The 13,285-nt window shown below is 38.8% G+C and overlaps 16 non-coding genes across 16 annotated transcripts; all 16 read right to left on the bottom strand.

Moving 5' to 3' along the window:
- Positions 1-559: 559 nt before the first annotated feature.
- TRNAV-AAC (transfer RNA valine (anticodon AAC)) lies at positions 560-632 on the bottom strand. The gene has a single exon. It is a non-coding gene; the product is annotated as a tRNA-Val (tRNA).
- Positions 633-720: 88 nt separating this feature from the next.
- Positions 721-792, bottom strand: TRNAV-CAC (transfer RNA valine (anticodon CAC)). Its single transcript has one exon. It is a non-coding gene; the product is annotated as a tRNA-Val (tRNA).
- Positions 793-926: 134 nt separating this feature from the next.
- On the bottom strand, positions 927-999 carry TRNAV-AAC (transfer RNA valine (anticodon AAC)). Its single transcript has one exon. It is a non-coding gene; the product is annotated as a tRNA-Val (tRNA).
- Positions 1,000-1,087: 88 nt separating this feature from the next.
- Positions 1,088-1,160, bottom strand: TRNAV-UAC (transfer RNA valine (anticodon UAC)). Its single transcript has one exon. It is a non-coding gene; the product is annotated as a tRNA-Val (tRNA).
- Positions 1,161-1,567: 407 nt separating this feature from the next.
- TRNAV-CAC (transfer RNA valine (anticodon CAC)) lies at positions 1,568-1,640 on the bottom strand. Its single transcript has one exon. It is a non-coding gene; the product is annotated as a tRNA-Val (tRNA).
- Positions 1,641-1,772: 132 nt separating this feature from the next.
- TRNAV-AAC (transfer RNA valine (anticodon AAC)) lies at positions 1,773-1,845 on the bottom strand. Its single transcript has one exon. It is a non-coding gene; the product is annotated as a tRNA-Val (tRNA).
- A 239-nt stretch (positions 1,846-2,084) lies between these two features.
- On the bottom strand, positions 2,085-2,157 carry TRNAV-UAC (transfer RNA valine (anticodon UAC)). Its single transcript has one exon. It is a non-coding gene; the product is annotated as a tRNA-Val (tRNA).
- A 294-nt stretch (positions 2,158-2,451) lies between these two features.
- Positions 2,452-2,524, bottom strand: TRNAV-CAC (transfer RNA valine (anticodon CAC)). Its single transcript has one exon. It is a non-coding gene; the product is annotated as a tRNA-Val (tRNA).
- A 6-nt stretch (positions 2,525-2,530) lies between these two features.
- Positions 2,531-2,603, bottom strand: TRNAV-UAC (transfer RNA valine (anticodon UAC)). The gene has a single exon. It is a non-coding gene; the product is annotated as a tRNA-Val (tRNA).
- A 119-nt stretch (positions 2,604-2,722) lies between these two features.
- TRNAV-AAC (transfer RNA valine (anticodon AAC)) lies at positions 2,723-2,795 on the bottom strand. The gene has a single exon. It is a non-coding gene; the product is annotated as a tRNA-Val (tRNA).
- Positions 2,796-3,383: 588 nt separating this feature from the next.
- Positions 3,384-3,456, bottom strand: TRNAV-CAC (transfer RNA valine (anticodon CAC)). The gene has a single exon. It is a non-coding gene; the product is annotated as a tRNA-Val (tRNA).
- Positions 3,457-3,462: 6 nt separating this feature from the next.
- Positions 3,463-3,535, bottom strand: TRNAV-UAC (transfer RNA valine (anticodon UAC)). Its single transcript has one exon. It is a non-coding gene; the product is annotated as a tRNA-Val (tRNA).
- Positions 3,536-3,654: 119 nt separating this feature from the next.
- TRNAV-AAC (transfer RNA valine (anticodon AAC)) lies at positions 3,655-3,727 on the bottom strand. The gene has a single exon. It is a non-coding gene; the product is annotated as a tRNA-Val (tRNA).
- A 588-nt stretch (positions 3,728-4,315) lies between these two features.
- TRNAV-CAC (transfer RNA valine (anticodon CAC)) lies at positions 4,316-4,388 on the bottom strand. Its single transcript has one exon. It is a non-coding gene; the product is annotated as a tRNA-Val (tRNA).
- A 6-nt stretch (positions 4,389-4,394) lies between these two features.
- On the bottom strand, positions 4,395-4,467 carry TRNAV-UAC (transfer RNA valine (anticodon UAC)). Its single transcript has one exon. It is a non-coding gene; the product is annotated as a tRNA-Val (tRNA).
- A 119-nt stretch (positions 4,468-4,586) lies between these two features.
- On the bottom strand, positions 4,587-4,659 carry TRNAV-AAC (transfer RNA valine (anticodon AAC)). Its single transcript has one exon. It is a non-coding gene; the product is annotated as a tRNA-Val (tRNA).
- Positions 4,660-13,285: the final 8,626 nt, after the last annotated feature.

A 13,285-nucleotide genomic window follows, 5' to 3' on the forward strand; every position in this document is an offset into this window, starting at 1 on the left:
TAAGATTAAAAATTTATTTAAACAATAAAGAAAAAGAAAAATTAATAATAGAAATTGATGTCAATTATTAAAATACTTACTTAGAATATTGGTCGTTTTTTTTTAAACAGCATAGGACAAAAGTTAGTTCAAAAGTTTGGATAGCAATCGCTGCGCTGACATTGAATACAATGTATGCAATGCATTAGATACAATGTCTAGAACGCTGAGTTGTAACGCATGCGCAAATAAGTGAAGATGAGTGACATGTCAAAGCGGTGACGTGGGTAGAGGGTGGTTATAATGAATCGCACGGATGAAGATTAAACACGGAAGTAAGAGCAGGGGAGGAGAAAGGAACGGTAACGCAGTTATAAGAAAATATATATTTAGTACATTTAGGAGTACATTTTTTAAATAACTATATATGCGAAATACTTTATCAGTGCTAGAATATTAATATTAGAATAGTCAACTCTTAAAAATTTACCATCGTTTAAGACTTTGGATAGAAAACCTCAAGGGATGACTAGCAACAAAAAGAATTCCTCTAGTTTGCAGCACAAAGGAACATCTGCACTAGTCCCACTGGGTCTCGATCCCAGGAACTTCTGCATGTTTAGCAGACGTGATAACCACTACACTATGGGACTTTGCTTTTGATTGCCTGCAGATCAAAGTGTAAATAAAAAAGAAAGCAGATGACATGCTGATTGCCAAGTAGGAAAAGGAAAAAGCAAATGGTCCCAATGGGTTTTGAACCCAGGACCTTCTGCATGTGAAGCAGATGTGATAACCACTACACTATGGGTCTGCTGGGGGTGCGTGCAGTGATGACCCACACAGCTCGAAAGCTTAGTTAGTTGAGACTTTGGATAGAAAACCTCAAGGGATGGCTAGCAACAAAAGGAATTCCTCTGGTTTGCAGCTCAAAGGAACCTGTGCACTAGTCCCATTGGGTCTCGATCCCAGGACCTTCTGCGTGTTAAGCAGACGTGATAACCACTACACTATGGGACTTCACTTTTGACTACCTGCGGATCAAAGTGTAAATAAAAAAGAAAGCAGATGACATGCTGATTGCCAAGTAGGAAAAGGCAAAAGCAAATAGTCCCACTGGGTTTTGAACCCAGGACCTTCTGCGTGTAAAGCAGACGTGATAACCACTACACTATGAGACTGCGTGAGTACCTGGCATAAGGGTTAAAAAAAAAAAAAAAAAAAAAAATACAACATAAATAAATAAATTGGAAAAAAAGGGAAACAAAACCAATGAAATGCTTGTCACAAACGACGATGTATACCTATTTAAATTAAAAACAATTCAATGATCAAGATGTGAAAACTTAAAAGTACAGCTGAAAGATATCTTCAAAGAAAATATCTAGCATCTTGTTTCCGACACGTTTCCAAAAAAGAAAGAATTACAAAAACCGTCCTCAAAAAGGTAAACGGTTACCTTGAGAGGCAAATGGAATAGTCCCACTGGGTTTTGGGACTTCGCTTTTGATTGCATGCGGATCAAAGTGTAAATAAAAAAGAAAGCAGATGACATGCTGATTGCCAAGTAGCAAAAGGCAAAAGCAAATAGTCCCACTGGGTTTTGAACCCAGGACCTTCTGCCTGTGAAGCAGACGTGAAAACCACTACACTATGGGACTGGGGGAGTGCATGCAGTGACGACCCACACAGCTTGAAAGCTTAGTTAGTTGAGACTTTAGATAGAAAACCTCAAGGGATGACTAGCAACAAAAGCAATTCCTCTAGTTTGCAGTACAAAGAAAAATCTGCACTAGTCCCACTGGCTCTCGATCCCAGGACCTTCTGCGTGTTAAGCAGACGTGATAACCACTACACTATGGGACTTCGCTTTTGACTGCCTGCGGATCAAAGTGTAAATAAAAAAGAAAGCAGATGACATGCTGATTGCCAAGTAGGAAAAGGCAAAAAGCAAATAGTCCTACTGGGTTTGAACCCAGGACCTTCTGCGTGTGTAGCAGACGTGATAACCACTACACTATGGGACTGCGGTAGTGCGTCCAGTGATGACCCACACAGCTCTAAAGCTTAGTTAGTTGAGACTTTGGATCGAAGGCAAAAGCAAATAGTCCCACTGGGTTTTGAACCCAGGACCTTCTGCGTGTAAAGCAGACGTAATAACCACTACACTATGAGACTGTGTGAGTAGCTGGCATAAGGGTTAAAAACAAAACAAAAAAAAAATACAAAATAAATAAATAAATTGGAAAAAAAGGGAAACAAAACAAATGAAATGCTTGTCACAAACGACGATGTATACCTATTTAAATTCAAAACAATTCAATGATCAAGATGTGAAAACTTAAAAGTACAGCTGAAAGATATCTTCAAAGAAAATAGCTAGCATCTTGTTTCCGACACGTTTCCAAAAAAGAAAGAATTACAAAAACCGTCCTCAAAAAGGTAAACGGTTACCTTGAGAGGCAAAAGGTATAGTCCCACTGGGTTTTGAACCCAGGATCTTCTGCGTGTGAAGCAGACGTGATAACCACTACACTATGGAACAAGAAAGTAGTCCCACTGGGTTTTGAACCCAGGACCTTCTACGTGTAAAGCAGACTTGATAACCACTACACTATGAGACTGCGTAAGAAGCTGGTATAAGGGTTAAAAAACAAACAAAAAAAAATACAACATAAATAAATAAATTGGAAAAAAAGGGAAACAAAACCAATGAAATGGTCGTCACAAAAGGCAAAAGGAATAGTCCCACTGGGTTTTGAACCCAGGACCTTCTGCGTGTTAAGCAGACGTGATAACCACTACACTATGGGACTTTGCTTTTGACTGCCTGTGGATCAAAGTGTAAATAAAAAAGAAAGCAGATGACATGCTGATTGCCAAGTAGGAAAAGGCAAAAGCAAATAGTCCCACTGGGTTTTGATCCCAGGACCTGCTGCGTGTAAATGTGAAAACTTGAAAGTACAGCTGAAAGATATCTTCAAAAGAAATAGCTAGCATCTTGTTTCCGACACGTTTCCAAAAAAGAAAGAATTACAAAAACCGTCCTCAAAAAGGTAAACGGTTACCTTGAGAGGCAAAAGGACGTGTAACCACTACACTATGAGACTGTGTGAGTAGCTGGCATAAGGGTTAAAAACAAAACAAAAAAAAAATACAAAATAAATAAATAAATTGGAAAAAAAGGGAAACAAAACAAATGAAATGCTTGTCACAAACGACGATGTATACCTATTTAAATTCAAAACAATTCAATGATCAAGATGTGAAAACTTAAAAGTACAGCTGAAAGATATCTTCAAAGAAAATAGCTAGCATCTTGTTTCCGACACGTTTCCAAAAAAGAAAGAATTACAAAAACCGTCCTCAAAAAGGTAAACGGTTACCTTGAGAGGCAAAAGGTATAGTCCCACTGGGTTTTGAACCCAGGATCTTCTGCGTGTGAAGCAGACGTGATAACCACTACACTATGGAACAAGAAAGTAGTCCCACTGGGTTTTGAACCCAGGACCTTCTACGTGTAAAGCAGACTTGATAACCACTACACTATGAGACTGCGTAAGAAGCTGGTATAAGGGTTAAAAAACAAACAAAAAAAAATACAACATAAATAAATAAATTGGAAAAAAAGGGAAACAAAACCAATGAAATGGTCGTCACAAAAGGCAAAAGGAATAGTCCCACTGGGTTTTGAACCCAGGACCTTCTGCGTGTTAAGCAGACGTGATAACCACTACACTATGGGACTTCGCTTTTGACTGCCTGCGGATCAAAGTGTAAATAAAAAAGAAAGCAGATGACATGCTGATTGCCAAGTAGGAAAAGGCAAAAGCAAATAGTCCCACTGGGTTTTGATCCCAGGACCTGCTGCGTGTAAATGTGAAAACTTGAAAGTACAGCTGAAAGATATCTTCAAAAGAAATAGCTAGCATCTTGTTTCCGACACGTTTCCAAAAAAGAAAGAATTACAAAAACCGTCCTCAAAAAGGTAAACGGTTACCTTGAGAGGCAAAAGGACGTGTAACCACTACACTATGAGACTGTGTGAGTAGCTGGCATAAGGGTTAAAAACAAAACAAAAAAAAAATACAAAATAAATAAATAAATTGGAAAAAAAGGGAAACAAAACAAATGAAATGCTTGTCACAAACGACGATGTATACCTATTTAAATTCAAAACAATTCAATGATCAAGATGTGAAAACTTAAAAGTACAGCTGAAAGATATCTTCAAAGAAAATAGCTAGCATCTTGTTTCCGACACGTTTCCAAAAAAGAAAGAATTACAAAAACCGTCCTCAAAAAGGTAAACGGTTACCTTGAGAGGCAAAAGGTATAGTCCCACTGGGTTTTGAACCCAGGATCTTCTGCGTGTGAAGCAGACGTGATAACCACTACACTATGGAACAAGAAAGTAGTCCCACTGGGTTTTGAACCCAGGACCTTCTACGTGTAAAGCAGACTTGATAACCACTACACTATGAGACTGCGTAAGAAGCTGGTATAAGGGTTAAAAAACAAACAAAAAAAAATACAACATAAATAAATAAATTGGAAAAAAAGGGAAACAAAACCAATGAAATGGTCGTCACAAAAGGCAAAAAGAATAGTCCCACTGGGTTTTGAACCCAGGACCTTCTGCGTGTTAAGCAGACGTGATAACCACTACACTATGGGACTTCGCTTTTGACTGCCTGCGGATCAAAGTGTAAATAAAAAAGAAAGCAGATGACATGCTGATTGCCAAGTAGGAAAAGGCAAAAGCAAATAGTCCCACTGGGTTTTGAACCCAGGACCTGCTGCGTGTAAATGTGAAAACTTGAAAGTACAGCTGAAAGATATCTTCAAAAGAAATAGCTAGCATCTTGTTTCCGACACGTTTCTAAAAAAGAAAGAATTACAAAAACCGTCCTCAAAAAGGTAAACGGTTACCTTGAGAGGCAAAAGGAATAGTCCCACTGGGTTTTGACCTTCTGCGTGTTAAGCAGACGTGATAACCACTACACTATGGGACTTCACTTTTTACTGCCTTCGGATCAAAGTGTAAATAAAAAAGAAAGCAGATGACATGATGATTGCCAAGTAGGAAAAGGCAAAAGCAAATAGTCCCACTGGGTTTTGAACCCAGGACCTTCTGTGTGGGCAAGGAGAAAGTAGGCAACTGTTTTTTTTTTCACCAAACAATTGTGAGGTTATCAAACATTAACATTGCAAATAAATGCAAATTATGCTGAATTTATTAACAAATGGATCTGTAGTCACATTTAGTTTAGGTCTACACGATCAAATAGCTGTTATTTACTTATAAGAACTACATTTTAACTAAATATATGTCTCATTTGAAATATAGATTTTTTTATGACAGAAAATAAAAAAACACCTGGATTACCTTGTTAACCCTGTATAAACACTAATAATGGAATTGCTACTTTCACATTTTCAGTTCAGGAAAAACATACATTAACAAATGAATAAGTGCTGATCCCTCATGTCGTCACTTCAAACCTAAAACATTAATCAAAGAATCCCCCTCAAAAACCCTTTGAATAAATACACAACACTCAGATCATATCATAGTCATGTTTATTAATAATAAACCTTTTAAACTAGACTTTGTAAAGTCTTAACTTATGGTGGTAGTAAGTAAGGTCCTAACAACTAATACCATATAGCTAGAGGCCACGGCCCTTGAAGGGAAGTTAATTGGGGGCCTAACGAGGTCCCCGTCCATGAGCATGAGTTACAGATGAGTTACAGACGCCCTGGGGATCTTCAGCCAGCAGACCCTGGGGGACGTTATCCCTGCCCATTAGCCCGACTGTCACCCTAATGGACTCTGCACTACAAAAATTATAGGGCATCCTAGGAGATGATGAAAATAAATATCTAAGGGGACTCCAGCCTTTAAGGCACCAAGGTAATGAACCTTACAGCAAAACACTCTTCGGGGAGTTCCATACCTTAATGGCTAAGGTCTTACTAAGACTAGGCCAATTAAACCTATCCCCGCATTTTGGCTCTAACCATCAACCTTAAATATTTACAGATGGTGGGGGGGCATGGCCAAGAGGCAATCATGGCGGTCGGAAAATCTTACAGCTCTGCAGTCTGGCAATCTGAATTAAAGATTTTATACTGAGAAATCTACAGCCTGACCAGATTAACCATATATGTGGCTCTCTGACGATGCCCACATTAGAAATAGACGCTCATTTTGCCACCTTGAACATAGAGATTGCTAATGTAAGTGGACTGATATGATACGGAGGCCTGCCGCACAGATCTTTATTTCGCTTCCACGCAGATCCGGTCAAAAGAGCTAAACCCACAGTGCACTATGATGAGAGAGATGGATGCAGTGGTGGCCCTCCTCGGGGACCTAGGACAACGGATGGATTTTCATTATAACCAACTTACCTCTGACATCCGCTCACTGGGCTCCGGGAGGGACCGCCTTGGTACCCACGCCATATTGGAAGAGGCAGCAAAGGAGCACTGCCATGAGGAACAACACTTCGATCCTCAAACATATACGCAGAAATATGCTGCCGCATTGTTACACGGACCTCCGCACACGTCCAGACCTCTTCCTCATCTGTTACCCGCTGCTACGGTCAGTATGACTGACATGGGGGAAGACTTCTCCTTTGAACAGCCCATACGTGAAACAGCCCATTCTCCCCTGCGCTCTCCTTCCGGAGTGATTCCGCTACCATTTCAGTCTAGCTCCACACTAGGTACTTTGATCCACCAGCTCACTCAGTTAAGTAGCGGGCCACAGTCACAACTTAATTCACCTGCCCGGCGACGACTAAGTGGTCTCCCAAACACATTACTAGGATCTGATGGGCAGCACACTGTCCTACCTACTCAAGCTTCATCATTCAGTCAATCTTATACAATAACTTACAGCAACTTCGGTATTCAATGGGCTCTTGGCACAGATAAAGCAGAAATCGGCTGAATGCACCAAGAACTTGCTGTGAGAGATGGCTTTCACAAATGCTTGACACTCTGCAATACTGCTCTAACACTAGAGCCGTGTTGTTCCCATGATAATGCCCTCCATATTTGTTCTCTTATACCTTAATGACGGCCCACAAGCTTGAAAATTTGGGACTGAGGGCTTAATTTGTAAGGCTCTACATTACAGATGACTTTTCTTTTGCTTTAGTTCAGCAAGCAGCCTGGTTCAATATTAACTCCCTTTGTTATTAATCCATTTATGATGCCTGTTGTATTACACCTCTGTATGGAAACCATATGATTAAGTTGCTTACTACCTTAGCTGTCTTTTATTTAAGCATTTGTGTATACTTGGACTTTACAGCCAGTATAGATATAAATATTACCTACCAAGATATACATTTATCATGGATCCTACCATATGTCTAAATAACTTGGCCTTTTTTTTTTTTTCTTTGTTTTCTTCTTTTTTTTTTTTAAGCCATCTTCTAGTTAAGGCTGGTTTTCTCTACTAGGGGATAGCTTGACCTGATGCCTGTACTTTATTTGATAAAGATCACTAGCCTACCTATGCACCTTGTTTATTACAGAGGGACTGCTTATCCAGAATATATGCTGAGCTTCAAATGACATATCCATTTACAATGTCACATTAAGATCCCCTGGATCATATCATTGCAGCCATGTTGCTCCCAAGCTATCCTATAGGCCCCCACACTCTGCACCATAGTACAAAGTCTATCCATAGACAACCGTTAAAACATGATGCACCTAAAATATACATTAAAGTTTATCTACCAGTATCCACACATCATAGCGTAATCAGGTCTGATAGCTGCAGGGCTCGGATACTCGCCTTAATCGTCCATACACGCATTAGTTGCTAAGCGTATTATAGAGGCTTTCCTCCCTAGTTCAACAGTTTCTCATAGTTTAAATATCCTATCAGTATTACACTAGGTTTGTTTCCCTTAGCTTATTACTTAATTTGTCTATACATTCTGGTGCCATATGTTGGGTGATGTTGTTTGTATTTCTAAATTTTCCCATCTCACTCTAACTAGTAAAGTGCATAGCTTATAACATTCTCATACCCATATTGTTAAACAGTGCATTCCACTGAAGATATTAAGGTATATATAGCCCTATTCGCTCTTCTTAGCTACTAATCTAACAAGGTCTGGGGGTCTTTTTAAGACTTCATAGATGTACATGTAACTTTCAAAGTTTGTATTAGAGATCACTGCTGATAGTTTGACATTATCTGTCATATTACATCCCATTCTCTACTGCATCCTTACCCCCACCAGTCAGAACGTAGGGGTCTAAACTTATGCCTTTCCCACGCTTAGCGTAAATAAACCACCACTTTCCTGCCTACCTCAAGCGGACAATACTAGTATTGTATTTGACACACGTTCCTCCAGGTGAATCAACACTACCCCCACCAATTTACAGCCTCTCATATTTAAGATATCACCTACCTTTGTAGTGTATATATATTACAGTGACTCCTACTCCATAAGGAAACATTTTAGCAGAAGAGAACTCTCCTTCACCCTACATAGTGTATATCCACATTGTATAGGTAGTGCAATAACCACTCACTCTATGCCTCTATTTGCCTATGTTATTAATATACAACGGGTACTTTAGCCATGTTACGAGACTTTAGGTTACACATTTAGTAATCCCACTCCTATCTATCAATACCCCAAGACTATATGTAGATCAGCCTACTAGCCTCACCGAGGAATTACCATTACCTTATCTCTAATCCTTTAACCCTGTACATTACAGTAAACCTTTCAGGCTTATAACTATCCAATAGAGTCTGATGCTCCTCAAATTGGGCCTTGATTGTTCTTCAATTATATTCCTGCTTCACTGACCAGCATGCTCTTATAGTAAACCCTTGTTATCTCTACCACCCTTACTATTATCGTTCCAGAAGCGCGACTCCAGACTAGCAACAGGTTGAGGCTTTATTTATAAAAACCTGTGGGATCCCTAGGTATGACACTCAATTAAACTAGCCATGACATATCCCTAGCATGTGCAGGTTCCCGGATTCAGTATTATTAGATGAGTGCCTTTCTCTTTAATTACCCTATGTACTGAACCTTATTGCTGATAGCTCTTTATTTCAAGTCAATTTCCACTATACTAGCCCGCCCCCCCTCCTCCCCTCATTAAGAGTGGCTTTGGCCCACTGATTCCCCTACCCCCCTTTAATCCACACAGTTGCCTGTTCTGACATTTGGTGTTTTATTAGTTTGTGTCTGGATTACAAAAAAAAAAAAAGAGGTCCTTTACACCTCTGCACAGATTGCATTTCAATAACATCATTATTTCTTTATCACTTATAACCATTTGTTTTTGAATTGGTTAATTTATGTCTACTCATACATGTATCGCTACATATCTAATGTTGTTGACTTCTGTAATGACATTGCATTGTATACCTCACCTGTGCAGAGGGATTCCTGTATGTTAAGTCTTTTCCTTTTACCTCAATAAAAAACTATTTAAAAAAAAAAAAAAATTTTTTTACAGATGGTGGTCCCAAGGAGAAATAGGCAGATCTTTGGATCCATAGGTTTAAATCTGGCATGTACAAACCCTCCCCTAAACTTGTAACATAGTTGCTACACCCAACTTCAGTTAGATTTCTGCATTTCCACTAGAGGACCAGGCTCTTAATTTTGTTTCAGTACACTAGCTACCTTACACTACCATTATGAGTGTCTTAATGTCCTTACTTAATCTGACTTTGCCACTTTTAAGAGGAGTTAGTCCTTTAATTAATTAATCTTTGTAGAAAATAATTTAGCACTTTTTCTTTATTTGTTAACATGTTGTTGTTGTTTTTTTTATAGTTTTTTATTGAGATTTTGCATAAAAGAAAAGAAAGTAGCGTACAAAGATTGTCATAGAACAATAATGACATAAAAATACAATTTAACAATTTCTGAAATCTCCATTTTACATCAGGAGGATCTTACTGTTATGACTATTTGGCTGGCCACTCATGGACCAATAGGATGAAGGAAATTACAAAGTTAAAGGGACAGTTCACCCAAAAACTTTCTCCCCTTTAAATTATTCCCAATGATCCTTTTTACCTGCTAGAGTGTATTAAATTGGTTGCAAGTAGCTCCTTTACTCATATTTCAGCATTTGAATTAGCTGATTTAGCTTGTGGTTTCCCAGCCTATACTGAAAGTTTTGATACTGGCGTATATGCTATTGACAAGCCTAAGTAAACACAGCCAGCAGAAGAGATTAAACCCTCAGTGGGGGCATGATAGTTAAGTAATAAAATGATAATTTTCCATTGTTCTCTCTATGTATTGAGCTTTGGTGTTCCAGACAAATATAAGATAAGGAAGCAAGTCTGTGTACATGAAAGTGATAACATAATGAGATCTGATATTACCTGAAGCTCAACCCATTGTAATAGGCTGTGGTTTCAAAGCACAAAACCAGCTACTTCAGATATACAAATAAACCCGAAAATGCAATTTCTCAAATATTTTATACTCTGCAGTTGGTATAACAAGTCATTTAAAATACATTTATGGAAAAACAATTTTACAGTGTACTGTCCCTTTAAGATAGTCATTTCTGCATCCACTTTTGGGCCTTATGACACTTATAAAGGTATAATTATATCAAGATGATGAAGAAAACACAACACAATATTACAAGAGAAGTATCATGAACAGGTCTCAGGGAATTTAGAAAACAGAACACCTAATTTATCTGCAGATGTAATTAGACAACAAGGACCTAACCTCAGTTTTATTCAAATAGGCTGAGGTAGGGGGCCACTTTTGTGCCTCAATAAAATTAATCCACTGGTGTAAAAGAAAACTTGTAAATCTGATTCTTTGTGAACCATGTAAAAATAACTGGTTGCTTGGAGCTATATATAAAAGAAATGGTAAAAGGAAAAGTAAACTGTATGACCTATACTAGCTATAATAAATTGGTGACATAAAATAATGAAGGTCTGACTCTTGGGTGGGGAACATATTAACATACAGTATATATAACACTGTAGTACCAGAATCAGCTTAATCAGTGTCCACTGCAATTTCAGGCTTATAACCTTCATATACTTTATGGAACTAAGCATAAGTCCAGCAACTGTGCTCCATTTGAACTCTTCCAATCAGCCCACTACCTCTTTGCAAGTCCATGTGTATGTAAGAGAAAAATAAGCAGGTGGGTCAGAATTCAGTTTAGCGGTTGGGAGAGGTGCATTTGGAGTAAGAGTTACAGAGTTTCCAACTGAGATATGATTTGCAGCTTTCATATTATGCAGCTGGGATACCGGAATGGGCTGCAACTTTGAGTAGGTGTGTATTACGTAAAGAGTGTTGATCACAACCTCGGGGGCTCCAGGACATGTAGGTAAGACATTTATTTCACCTCATCTTATGGGAATGGTAAATAGCAGAGTCCCGCACCAAAAGGCTAGCCGCATCCCCCTGATTAACATCCACGGTTAGCTCGTCTTTAGTAGTTACCACTGCATCGAAGTGATAGGGTGTAGTCTTAGGCATTGTATTCTCCTGAAGCTCCAAGGCAGCATCCCCCCCAGCACTGCGCTCCAGGATGGGTCCATCCGCTCTCTCAGCTCTGATAGTCATTATCAGTTGTTTGAATCCTCCATCCATTTTGAGCTCTATGTCTTCAAAGAGGGATCGCACGGTCACAGCATACCCCATCTTCAAATGATAGGTGGTTTCAAGATGGTGAAAGAAGGTCCCGTTGTCAATATGTACTCTGTGTGTAAGTTCAGCAGATAAGCCCTGCTCTACTCGGCTAATCTTATAGCCGGGGGGGGGGGGGTTATGGAACGATGGTGTAGGCCGCACCTTCAGCCTCAGGGTGTCCAATTTGGCCCTGCAGCTAGCAATTTACAATAAAAGAAGGTATCGCCCAGCTCAGAAACAACTTCTTAATAAGGGAACATGCCTTATTGCAAAGGATTGCATATTTATATGGAGATATTTAGTTGATTCTTTGGGTTAAAGACAGAGCTGCATACTTTTGTGACTTATCATGGCCGCGGCTTAGTCCCACCCCAACATGTAGTTTTAATTCTATACTCTTCATCATATATTGCTTAATTATAACTTAGGGTTCAATTCCAATCTTTCCAATATCTGCTCCCAATAACAAGGTTTTTGTTTTGGTGTATATGCAAAGCCTGTTTTTAAAGTGATCGCAATAAAAAAAAAAGATTTGGCCGCTTAAAGCCCACAGCTGCAAACAAATTTTCAATCAGAAAGTTGCAGAAAACCTGTTTTCGGTTGTTAAGTTGTTATCGTGATTAAAACTGGGAATCCAATTGAAACTGACATTTACAATGGCCGTTTCCCACCTCTTAAGGCTTCATTACAGTTTGTACAGTGTCTAAGTTATTTGCATGTGTGAGTTTAACCTTTTGTAATCTAAATCCCTCCTGATAACTGCTCCATTTATCCACCGTTGGGCAGATGAGGTTCATAAACCTTGTCCGCCGGGCCTTGTGGTGAGCAGGCAGCACCTGCTGCCACATTTAACATTGCTGCTTGTGCAATTCCGCTCCCTGCTCATGCAGCAAATCATGCTCGAGAGGGGGCCGTCAATCATCCCAATTGGATCTGATTGGAACGATTGAAATCCACCACACTTTAAGTGGTGGAGAGGTTAAGTAGCAGTGGTTTTAAAGGAACAGTCTACTCCAGAATTTGTATTAATTAAAAAGATAGATAATGCCTTTGTTACCCATTCCCCAGTTTTGCATAACAACACAATTATATTAATATACTTTTTACCTCTGTGATTACCTTGTATCAAAACCTCTGCAGATGTCTCCCTTATTTCAGTTCTTTCAGACTTGTATTTTAGCCAATCAGTGCTGACTCCTTAGTAAATCCATGGGAGTGAGCATAATGTTATCTACATGACACACATGGACTAGTGCTGTCTAGCTGTAAAAAACTGTCAAGGGATTAGAGGCGGCATTCAAGGGTTTAGAAATGAGCATATGAGCCTACCTAGGTTTAGTTTTCAAAGCAAATTTGATTATAAAAGTAAATTGGAAAGTTGTTTAAAATTTTATGCCCTTTCTGAATTATGAAAGTTTAAAGTGAAGGTAAAGTTCGTTATATCACATTAGTCATGTATACAGTTCACCCTAAAATAATGGTACTTTCATTCATCATTTTTTTATATTTTTATTATACACTGAGTTTTCGCCGTTTTTAGTTACCTTATTTCAATTGCAAAATTCAACCCGGTGTTTTTTTTTTTTTTTTAACTTGCAGGTCACGTTTTAACAGTA

The sequence above is a fragment of the Bombina bombina genome, chromosome 1 (assembly GCF_027579735.1).
Source record: "Bombina bombina isolate aBomBom1 chromosome 1, aBomBom1.pri, whole genome shotgun sequence".
NCBI classification, from domain to species: domain Eukaryota; kingdom Metazoa; phylum Chordata; class Amphibia; order Anura; family Bombinatoridae; genus Bombina; species Bombina bombina.